A 13,043-nucleotide genomic window follows, 5' to 3' on the forward strand; every position below is an offset into this window, starting at 1 on the left:
CTTTGTTTTACTCCACTAAGATAGTGGTAATTTGTTAACTAGCAATAGAACACAAACATAGATCCTTTATGCTAGTTTACAGTAACAGAAAAGTACTTAGGATCTCCATGTTATTTTAGTTCCTTAAGACCCATGTGGGATTTTTGACTTGGACTTTTTTGCTTTCTTTGAGTTTTATATGTTAAATTGTGGAATAGAAAGACTTGACTTTACTTCCTTATTTACTTCCAAGTATACTTTTTGGGGGGGATTTACTCTAAAAAAATTTTTTTTTTCTCTCTTGTCTCTGTGTCTTAAGCCTAACTTTAGACCTTTCAGGGGACAACACATGGCCATCATGCTTTTCCTCCTGCCCTAGCCACATCATCTCTTTTACATGTAGCATCAACCCCTGTCATTTTCAGCTTTTTATTCTGATGGAGTGTAGACACAGTGTCTTTGGCTGTGAAATTTACTCTATACCTCTCATTAAAGTCTCATTTTTTTTTCTTGTTTTTGCATGCAAATAGTTATTTTATTTTTCATTAAAATCATTCTATAAATTCTGGAGAGGTTTTACTTAAAGAATGATTTTGTAAGGTCAAAACATTTATGGTGGGAAAAATTATCCCCTGATTTATCTGTTTGTTACATCTAAATGTTCATGTGCCACATTTTACTTTGTAAAAGTTGGACATATCTGTGTTTGGTCAGTCAGTGTTTAATACCTTATTATTTGTAAATTCTCAAATGCTATTTATTCTGCTTGTAATCTCAAACTGTGTATTTGAATATGTTGCTTTTCTAAGACGTTCTATAAATCATAACTACTGTGCAGCATATAAGTCATATAATTTAAGAGTCAGTTAACTAATATATTTTCATATTTCGGAGTGCTAGGAGTTGAAGGTATAGAGACATAGACATAAAAAATTAACATTCTTTTTAATCCCCTCACCACATAATTTTTAGAGAATTTACAAGCTCACGAAAATTATAGTTTGAATATTTGGTACATACTATCTCTATTTAAAAGAAAAATCTTAATTTTCCTTAAAAAATATTTAATGGTATATGTTTGAAAAGCTAATATATTTACTTATCAAACACATGAAAATAAACAACTGAGATGAAATTTTTTTTTAAAGATTTTATTTATTTATTTGACAGAGAGATATCACAGTAGACAGAGGCAGGCAGAGAGAGAGAGAGAGGGAAGCAGTCTCCCTGCTGCGCAGAGAGCCCCATGCGGGACTCGATCCCAGAACCCTGAGATCATGACCTGAGCCGAAGGCAGCGGCTTAACCCACTGAGCCACCCAGGCGCCCCCAACTGAGATGAAATATTGATGGAATTTTTTTTTTCTTTTTCTATGTTTATCCTGCCAGATTCTCAAACACTGATTTGAAATTAAAGTGATTAAGAATTATTGTTTCCCAAAAGGGCCCCCACTTAGAATATAATCAAGCTCTGGTCGACGCTTGCCTGGAAAAATAAACAATTACTATAGATGGGTCCCTTATTAATTAGTTTCAAAGTCAAATTTTAATTTTAATGGACAGATGAAATTCAAAATCTTTCTGCATGGTGGAAGATAGCAATCACGTTCATTTTGATCTGTAGGGAATAACGAAACATTCAGTAATCACATTTCTAAATGCATATCACAGTAGATAAGCCTTTAAGTGTTCTATTCAATTAATTAATTAAGCTTATATCTCATTCAGGTATACAAATTATCCTCTTTAAGGGAAAGAAGCTTAGGGAGATATTTAGAAGGAAATTAATTCAAGGAGCTTTTGTTGAAATATTTAAGTCCTATAAACAACTTATCAAATGAACTATAACCGAAGCTATTTTTCTTGTTATCATAATCAAGTCAGTGTAATGCACTGATAAGGAACACACTAAACATTTCCAGAGGTACGGTTTGTAATTCTTTAGAGTAGCAGAGCATGTTTAACACACTTGCATTGTGTTAGTTCAGAGGCATAGATTTCTCTTTTGGAATGCTGCCTTTTTATTATACATCAAAATCCCGGAAATTCCTGATAGTTTCCAGTGTTAATTATTTTCCTTTGAGATGAGTCAAAAAACAAGAATAGTTTGCCATCTCTTGTTATTCATCTGTAAATGAGAGCACAGTTTTTACTTTATTGTGAAGTATGAAAGAAATAGAACATTCCTAGGCAATAAAATGAGGCTTTCTTGCATTTTTGTCTTTAAAAAATATATGTGCATAGGAAAATGTAAATAAAACAGGGTGCTTATTTAACAAAGAATTTGCTGACATTCTTGTTCCACCTACTTGTTCTAAGTTTGCTGCAGCTGCCTCGAGGCGCCTCCAGATGGCGCCCTAGCGCCCGTTCTCTCCGCCCAGCGGCCGACCGGTTGCCTGCTGGTGGGGAGAATGAGCTTGGAGCAACGGGGTTTAACCCAGCGAGGCTCAGAGGTGGGTTGCTGAAGGACTCGGGGAGGCAGCTGCAATAAGGCATCACTCACTGTCCAAGCATTTCCATTTCTGAGCGCAAAAGGAAGAACTTAAGCGGGCGGCAGTTGGAGTGTAAATTGCTTTGTAGTATTTAAAAGCAGCACGGATCCTGGGCAGCTGAGCTGGTACGTGCGAGAGAAACTACTGAATTGGAATTGTGCTGGGTAGGAACCCGTCTCATCATTCTTTGTGTACCAAACGTTCTGTGTCCTGAATTGTGCCTATGTGTACACACTCATTTCATTTTCACTTGGATCATGGGGGTTTGAGGTCACAATCTTTCATTTTCCAACATGATGTAATAAAAGCTTTGCAGAACATTGTCTATTGACAGAAATATGATCAGACTAATGATGTAAAGAAACACATGATAATAGCACCAAAATACTTTTATGTTTCTTTGTTAGAGGAGAAAAAAAGAAGAAAGCAAACCTAAACCACTTTACTATGTGGCTTTACCAGATATGACTTTAAAAAGACAATAGAAAACAATGTATGTTTAACTACGGTGGACTAGATATTAAATCACTTTTACCTACCTGTAAGTGTAGACATAAACACACCTGTAAAATATGAATGATTTTCATATCTGTGTACTAGAAAAAAATATTGTATAGCTACGAAAATCATAATGATGAAAAATACATATCTTGTGTATGTACATTTTGTATGGTCTAATATGCAATGTGAACATGTGTTATGTATGTGTAGACAATAACATATATATGTCACCTACATGCAGAATTATTGCACAGTTATAGAAATGCCTGTGTTGCATATCGGTGGATTTTCACATCTTCACACACAATATTTCTATCTAGATTACTAAGTGTGAAGATCATCTATTGCTAAAAAAAAAAAAAAATCTGAATTTAAAGAATGTTTAATTCTTTGAATTGTTTCAGTGTTACATTTTAAATTTCCCAAGTTTCATTCAGTTGTGTGCTTAGTTTGTGCTTTTAAAATCTGAGGGAAAGTTTGGTTCTAATATTTGAACATAAAATAATGGCTGTAGTGATTATATGGAAATAGAATTCATAGATATATAAATCTAGATCCCCTGGATTTGAGGTTACGATTGCTGGAATGCACAAGAGCTCTGAAAACACGGGAGTTCTAACTGGGAGCTTGTATTAGAAACTAGTCAGTCGACTGAGAAACCCAAAAGTTCAGAACTACATTGGAAATTACAGAGGTTGGGGCTTTACTCATAGTATTATTACTTTAAACTAATGTTAAGCTACTTATAAACTTGTATGTATTCCTTTGTGACAGATTTATACGTGAATCAGGTACTGAATTTTATGTTCTGCCATTGCACACAGCAAATATAATACAATTCAACCTAAGCAATATGAACTGAGACCTTAATGTTTAAGATAGTATGCCAAATAAATCCTGAGATACCAAGAAAAGTTAGAAACATGTCCCTGCCCTCAAAAAGTTGCCAGTCAAATGACTAGGATGGGCATTTTTATTAACATGAATATATAGTAAAATACAAATCAAAATAAGTGATATTAGAGAGGTGTAAGCCGAAGGTTAGCATTTAAGTGGAGGGAGAAATCTGACTTAGGGATTTTGCATTACAAGGTACTCCTCTCAAGGGATGGGTGGAAAGATCAATTTTGGTGAGTGAAGATAACGTTCAGTCAGGAATTTAGTTTGTGTTGGGAATCAGTAGGAAATAATATTATTCAGGTGTGTGTGTGTGTGGTGGCATGGAGGGGGCAGTATTAGAGATGGACTTGAACATCAGGCTCAAGATTTTGGCTTTTCACCATTATGTCATACCCAGTGCCACTAACAATATAGGCATTAAGTACTCTTTTAGAAATATTGAATGTGGTGCATAATAACAAGGGCCAGTATGAGGCTTTACAATAATTTTATGATTTACTTATTGAATATCTACCATATTAAAATATAAGTTCCAAGACATGAAAATCTTTTTTTATTTTTATATCCACAGGACCTAGAAATTTCTTGGAAAGTGTTTATCTACTGTATGAATGAATGAATGAATGGTAAAATGGGGATAAAACCAGGATTCTATATTATTTACACTTAGTTTTCCTACTACTTATCAATGATTAACATCCTCAAAATTTACCAGTTCTTTGGTTCTAGCTGATTCCCCTTATGGTTCAGGTAACGAAAAGCAAGTTCCCTAGAATAACCACTACTGATGTTTAATTTTACTCTGTTTTTAACCTCTTACATGAATATTCATCTCTTCATATTTTTAAAGGGATTACTAGGATAATTATAAACTGGGTAAACATTCAGGGAGAATTCACTAGCTTGTTTTTGTATCTCTACAGTAGAAATATAGTGAGTATATAACACATATTAAGCAAATAAATTCAGGGAAACAGTCGATGAGTTTGAGGAATGTCTTTGCACCCTGTGGTATGTATTTGCCTTCTTGTGTGAATGCCTCCAGTATGTGGTAGTCTGCAACTTAATACAGGCCAAACTCTCTAGAGCCTCTTTATGTTTCTGGGGGGTGCAAAATTATCACTTAGAAGATCATTAGCTCTTTGCTTCCATAATTTTAGGGGGTGCCGAAGTAGTATGTTTGGGGTCCCAGCCCCTATACACGGAGGTAGTCCTTTTCTCTATCCCTGTGTAATATCTATAGCTTTTATGAGCAGTGACCAGCACATGTGAAGAAACCAGTGAAGAATTTTTTTTTGTCACTTGAAAAGATGTTCCTAAATGAAAATAAATAGACATTTTAAAAGAACTTATAAATGCAGTTCACTCACCCAAATTATAAGTCAACTATAGTGTCATATAAATGAAAAAGCCAAATAAACAGTGTTTTTGAACCAACAACATTAAAAAGTAAACCAACACCTGGAGGCTCCCCTTTTGCCCAAGAGATACCTTTCTTCTGTGAGGATGACTTATATATAATAATATACTTTTATATGATTCATTTAAAAATGGGTAGAATTTCCCAGTTTAAAAATATGTGTTGATGGGGTTTATATGTGTTAGTTAAACTGGGGACGCCGGATTTGATTCACTTTGAGCTAACGAGCACAGAGTCTGGTGTTTTCTGTCATCAGTGTCAGTATGGCAAATCTTCACACCAGTCCTGGGCCCCATCCTGTTGGACATGCTGTTAATGCTTTATTTTTAGCCTATGCGAGAGGAGATGATAACATACAGTGACCCAGAATTTTTACTTTATTCTAAGCCCATGGCTTGGCCTGGAGACTAATGGATTAGGGGAAGCATATCTTGTTCAAATAAAGCTGGGTATTCAGTTTCAGAGAAATGTACTGCAGTCTGTACTGCAGGATTTTCCCCCTAGTGGTTGACTTAAAGCTGTTGTGTTTGTTATAACAATTGAAATAGATTCTCTGTCATATAGTGGAGCTAGTTTGGCAAGATTCTTTAATAAGTTTTTAAAAAACTTGTTTAAGGAGAGCATGCAAGTTCCTTTAAATGATCATTTTGGAAGACACAAATACAGTGCCTCGGAAAACATCTATGGGCTTTTACTTTATTCTTTGGAAGGAGAGGCTTTCAAAAATACACACATACAAAATATACACAGTAATGAAAATATTCTACTACTGGATTCCATATTATACTCCTTTTTCTTAGCATAGAGAAAAGTTTTCTTCCTCTGATGCATGATGTCACTACTTTCTATAGTCAGTGTCACTGAGTCAGTTTACAATGATTTCTTTTGCCTTTCCAACCAAGCTGTAAACTCCTTAAAGGAAAGAAACCATTCCCATGCTTCTTTTCAATCTCCCTATTAAAGTGAACATACGCCAGCCACAAACACCACTGAAGTTTGGTTTCTGACAATTGAATAAAGATTAAATTCTTATTTTTTTCCCTCTCACAAATTCAAATAAGTAGATTCAGACATACAGCAGTGACTTCTAAGGGGCAAAATAGAAGTCTTTCTAAAAGCTCTGTGTACTGAAAAGGACATGCCACAGCAGAAAGGGAAAGTTTCTTCTATTTAAATCAAGTGTTTGATGAGATTTTTTAAAATAATATTTGAAATACAGAGATATCTATAAAGGCACAAACCTCGCCTTCACTCGGCAAAGCTATTTACATCTGGAAAAGATACCTTCTGGTATACCTGTGTCTCTAGGGTGTTGTGTAACTGCAGGTAGAATGTTCCAAAGTCAGAACTGCTGAAAGTTAGGGCAAATCAGAAGTGTCCCTAGCAGCAAGAATTAACCTTAAGGAACCTTAGGACACTGATATGCTTTAAAGTTGTTCCTGGAAAAAAAAAATCATTTTTTTTATAATGAGTACATTTATGAGCATACAATAACCTGCTACCAAGATGAATAAAAATGAGAGTTCATAGCAGCAAACTTCGATTTTAGCAAGTGCTAGAGGAAATAAAGGATGTGTAGCTGTATTGTTAACAGGAGTGAAGAATGTTTCTTGTATCTCTGGACCAAAGGCTAACAGAAGAGCTCTTGGTTACTAAGATGTATTCTTCTCTGGTCTCGGGCTCATTAACGCTGGGAGTAGGAGGGAGAGGGTATAAAGCGGCAGCTGCAGCTGTGGGCTCTCAGATCATTTGTCACCTGGCATGAAGTTAGTGTTGGCAGGTCCAGAGTTCCAGCACAGAACACCAGCAAGCAAATGCCAACTGATTGCTGTTCCTCACCAGCTTACTGGCTAACTCTGACTCATTCTTCAGATCTCTGCCGAAGTGTTGCTTCCTCCAGGTAGCTTTGCTTGACCCCTCCAGATACACTTAGCACCTTTTTCTCTGCTATTACAATCTCATATTCTCATCCTTGCCACTGTACTTACCGCTTGAAGATGACCTGCCTGCTCCTTCACTAGACAGAAGGCAATAGCTGAGTCTTGTCCAATACTGCTTTGTTTCTGTGTCTGGCTTACAATAGGTTTGCGACTGTATATGAATATTGTCTGTTGCATGATGATTTCAAGGATACGTAGTGGCTTTGGTGTCAGTGAAAGTTGCATTTGACTCTTGGCACACATCAGATGAGAGGTAACTTAAACTCTGAGGTCTCAGTGTCCTCACCAACTGTCTGAGCCGATTATATACCTGTTCCTTAAACATGGTTGTTAAGGTTAAAAATAATACCTGTTGTTATTATTATTGCTATTGTACTATGATTATCTTCTCAGAGGTTTTCTAAAGGTCAACTGAGTTAATCTTCAAAAATAAAAATGCTTTATCAAATCAGTACTATTATCATTCTATTATATATACATACAGGAAATAGAAGCACAGAAAGGTCAACTTATTTGCCCAAGGCCACAGAGGGAAGAATAATTAAAATGGAAGGCCTAGAATAGTGCCCAGGAGAAAGTAGACTTGTATTAAATGTTGCGATAGGGGCACTGCAGTTTTCTTTGGGAAGGGCTGATTTCTGTGTAAGTGAGAAACTACCCCACACAGTTAAGAACAGTTTGTTCCCAGATTTTAGAGCCTTCTGCTGCAGATACTGTATTTGTAGAATTCTCATGGAAGGCAAATATGGTCAGAGAGAGATCTAAAATGTGTTTAATCTGAGAGGATCTTTTTCTTTGAGCATTTTACAGTGTTGGGTGTAACAGAAATTAAAGAAACCCTTGTAAGAAACATATTCTCATTACAATCTCAAGGCAAAAAGAAGCTGATGATAGCAATGCCTCATTTTGCTCACTTTACAGCCTGTTTTGTTTTGTTTTATTTATATATTTCATTTATATGATGTTTACCTTTCTCATTATAAAAAGTACACATAATTTTATAGCAAATGGATAAAATCCAAACTAACTACAAAGAAAAAAACAAAAGTAACATACAATTACTTAAGCCAGGTAGGACTCTTATTTATACTTTGGTATATTTCCTTTCTCTCTTTGGACATAATTGCACGTACGTATGTTCATACATATGCCTCTGTATACACGTTTGATCATGGAATTATGTAATAAATATAATTTCATGTCCAATTGTATGTCTTTTATTTTATTATGTTAATAGCAGTTTTTTAAAAAAATACAATTTTTAGTGCTTGCATATTATACTGTGTGGCTATAATTTTATTTAATAATTTTTCTTTTGTTTAATATTCTCCTCATTTGGGGAATTCTTCTCTTATTTCCATTTTAAACAGGTTTGATATGGTCCTTTACATTACAGATCAACCTCCTGAATGATCATATTTAGATAAATGATTAACATCTAATAGTAAGGTTGTTAAAAGGTAGGACTGTGTTTCTACTCAGAAATAAACAGTCCAAAAGAAGCATTTTAAAATAGATTCAGTCTTAAGGAAATAATAAGGAAAAAATAGAATTGCAGATGGAAATGGATTAATATCTCTTGAGTGACAATGGTATGCTATGACCTACAAAGGTTAGCATTAGAATCACCATTTTTCTGTAATTAATTGGGGCTCAGAGAGGTTGAATGGCAAGATCAGGCTGTATTAGTGGCCCTCCTGGGATTCAAATGTAAGTTTCACTTCTGGGTCTTTTGTTTTTTCATCCCACCATATAGTCTACACAGTATGTTGGCAGTGCTCATAGCTCTACCTAATACTTAATTTCTTTGAGCCTCAGTATCCTCTTGTGTAAAATAGAAACAGTAATTCTCACTACTTGGGGTTTTTGTGACAATTAATTTAAATACTCTAGGGAGACTGAGATCCTAAGAAATATACCCTAGGACTCAATTTTAGATAGCTATGTCATAAAGTACAATCTCAAGCTGATAAAGCTTGGGAGTCCCTTAGGAGTTTCGGTACCGGCAGAAGGCTTGTTAGTCCAAAGTCCCAGACACAAATCTAGGAGATTCAGCTTCAGAATCTGAGGAGGGTCACTGTCTTTGCTTTTAACAAGTTCCCTTGGTGATTTTGATGATATATTAAATGGCAACCAAAGATATAAGCAACTAGAAAAAAATAGGCTGAAGGGAGGATGAAAAGTTTAAGATGAGACATAGGAATTTGTCAGTCAGTAGATACTGGTTGAAAATAGACTGAGACCTCCCAGGGGAAAGAGCTTGGTTGGAAACTGTCAGAATGTAAAAACACTTTGGGGCATGAAGCCTTCCTTTCCCCCAAGTCATTTGAAATATGAAATACATGAAGGGCCCTCGAATTCAAAAGCAAAAATAATACTGAGTTGACTGCAACAGAAATGGCAGACAGTAAAGGTTTACTGACATAGCTAAAATGTGCTTTGAAGTAAGTTGATTATGAAAGTAAATGCACTGGAACCTTGATGCCTGTATATCATAATCACAAGTCCACTACCTAAACTAAGAAATCTCATTTGAGGTTTTGATTTAACTTTTTTTTAAGTGTGATATCTTAGGATTAGTTCGTACCTTCTCTGTATTTCTATTGAAAATTTCCAGCCTTTTATACAGGATAACAGTTGATCGAATTGATTTTGACTACAACGTAGGAGCCTCATTCAAAGAGAATTCTTAAGAAGTACTTTTTGAGTTAATTACTTTTCGATTCATGTATTCATTATTTTTGATACTTGACAGAAACATTTTGTAACTTTAAAAAGTTCTCTATGAAAAACATTTACCACTAGCACTTTAAAATGGTACCAAAGGTTTTAGGACGTGTGGGTTTTTGTTGCCGTTGTTGTTTTTGTATTGTGGGTATTTGATGTGATTTTCTAAAGAAAATATTTCTAGTATTTCACACCAATGTTCTCTAAAACTATGTGTTTTTTTTTTCTTTTTGGTCAGGACTTCATAAGCCGCCTGAAATTAATTTCTTTGAAATTATTATTGAAGGTATTTTAAATTATTATTGAAGTTTATGAAATCCCTTGCTGTACCTTCAGCTACGGAAAAATTTTCAGTTGTGTCACCTAATTTTATCGATCTGTTACTGAGTAAAAAACTTAAAGGAAGCTAGATACATGACTGATAGGAAATGTGGCATTCCTAGTTTATTGATAGGCTTTTTCTGGTTAAATATAACCTATAAGTTCTCTATAATTGTAATTTTACTTGGCCCTAAAGTACGATCTTAAAATCTTAGAGGCTAAAGAAGAGCTTGAGAAGTGATTTTCTTCTGGATGAGATGAGAATCTTTACAAATTCAAAGCACTTTCAGAGAAACCACTTCAAACCTTCCCTGGTGAATCTGTTGCCGTCAGAGAAACCACTTCAAACCTTCCCTGGCGAATCTGTTGCCGTAAGGAGTTACCTGTATCGTGAAATTCTTAGTTAAATCCTTTCCAAAATCTCTCCTGCTATATAAGCCCACATCTTCTCCCTTGATCTTAGTGAAGATGGAACATCTAGTCACTGTCCTTTTAACACAAATCATTAGGTATCAGAAGGATATAATCGAAATCTTCCTCAGCAAATACTGCCGACAAGTCACCTACATAGATGTAAGCCTAATGATTTCCTTCTGCAGAGGTTCTGGAGTAGAATGTTGCATGCTTTACATTCAGGAAGATACAAGAACTGCTTTTCCAGACCGCTTTGAAAGCTAGAGAATCATTTTCCTTGGTTTTATCTAAATTTTTATTTATCTAAATTATTTTTATCAAATTATTTCTTAGCTGTCATTTCTTGAGTTTCTCCACTTGCCTTCGCATCTTCTGCTCTTGACTAGCCACACTGAGAAAGAAAGGGTGGCTGAATCCTAAAAAAAGCACTTTACAGTATGACTTCACAGATTCATGATTTTGTATGTAAATTTCAGAGACGCCTGTCATCACTGCTTTTGAGGCGTGTAGTATTCATATGCAGAGCTTTGTGCCAACATTAAGTGGGTTTATAAATAATGCAAAAGAGTAAAACTTGCCCTTGAGGCACGTATGTAACAGTAACAGTAACATTACTACCCACTTGCTGTGTATTGAATCCTGATAATCCCAATGGTGGTGGTGGGGGTGCGGGGAGTGGGGGGAGACAAGATTGTCTGACTAAATGATTGTTGGGCAGAAAAATTTTTCTTCTACTCTTCTAAGTTCTTTGGGTGGTCTAATATTAAATTGACAAAAAACAGATTGGTTGGAGAAAAACAAATTTAATTTTGTAGGCACAGAAACCCCATAAAAAATACGAAACCTGAAGGCAGTCAGGCAATTGAGGCTTACATGTCATCCTGAGCTAACGAATGGGATAGGGACTGAGGTTCCAAAGGGGAGGAGGGCAATTCTTAGGGAGGTGAGAAGAGCAGGTGTTTGATAATCAGATGTTTGCCCTGGCATGCAGGTAAATCTTTAAGATGAAAGAATGATCTCTGGTAATAGTTCTCTTTCTGGGCCAGACCCTCATCTAAATTATTTTAGGTAGTTAAGGGACAGGTAAGAGTTTTTAAGTCAGCTGGGTCTTGATTACCTTCAGTTCAAAATAATCCACATGACAAAGTATATTATTTTGGGGTGGCATATTCAGTTCTCCTTCATAATCACACTGATCGTTTCACTTGGTTCCTAAGTAATGACTTTTTGTCTAAATAAAGGCCTGTTCTGTCCTTTAGCTTAGAAACTTAACCTGGTATCTTCATTGCTTTGATGTCATTTTCAGTCATTTCACCATAGTTTTGTACCACCCAAAATTTCCATTTTTTTCCCCCTCATTCTTATTTTGTAACCCTCTATTCTGGTATGTTTATGAATTTTTCAGTTTGGTAAGTTTGGTAGGATCTCACTGATTGCCACTTTTTACACAGAAAATTCTAATGTCTGTCTACCTCCTACTGTCAAATGGAGCTTATTATATGGATATCTCACATAAAGGAAATTAGATGCGCTTCAGACTGACTTTGTCAAATTTAAACCCACTTATTAAAATTGAGTACAATTCGGGGGCATCTGGGTAGCTCAGTCATTGGGTGTCTGCCTTTGGCTCAGGTCATGATCCCAGTCCTTCATCAGGCTCCCTGCTTAGCGGGAGGCCAGCTTCTCCCTCTCCCCTTCTCCCTGCTTGTGTTCCCTCCCTCAGTGTGTCTCTCTCTGTCAAACAAACAAACAAACAAACAAATAAATAAATCTTTTAAAAAATTAGTATAATTCGGGATGCCTGTGTGGCTCAGTGAGTTAGCAGCAGCTGCCTTTGGCTCTGGTCATGATACCCGGGGTCCTGGGATCCAAGTCCTGTGTTAGGCTCCTAGCTCAGCGGAGAGTCTTCTCCCTCTCCCTCTGCCTGCCACTCCCACTGCTTGTGCGCTCTCTCTCTCTCTCTCTCTGTCTTTCTCTCTCTGAGGAATAAATAAATAAAATCTTAAAAAAAAAAAAAAAGATTGAGTACAATTCATTGCGATGAATTATCCTGACATAGGCTTATGATTTCATAAGTCAATTTCAGAGACATTTTTCATATCTACCATTACATTTTTTAGAATACATCTTTTTTAGCTTTGCTGATATATTTTCAGCTGGCCTCACCATGCCATGTTGAAAAGTTTCTGAAAAATAAAAGTGGAGAGTCACCTTAGCCTTTGTTAGTATTGCAAGATTGGACAAATTACAGTGGCAAGGATGTAATGTATTGAGTTTGAGACACATGAGAAATTTTATCAGTAAGAAAAGGATACTGTTTTTCTGTTTTAATCTACACAACATAGAGAAG

The sequence above is a fragment of the Lontra canadensis genome, unplaced genomic scaffold (genome assembly GCF_010015895.1).
Source record: "Lontra canadensis isolate GAN:19392208 unplaced genomic scaffold, GSC_riverotter_1.0 scaffold90, whole genome shotgun sequence".
Taxonomy (NCBI): Eukaryota; Metazoa; Chordata; class Mammalia; order Carnivora; family Mustelidae; genus Lontra; species Lontra canadensis.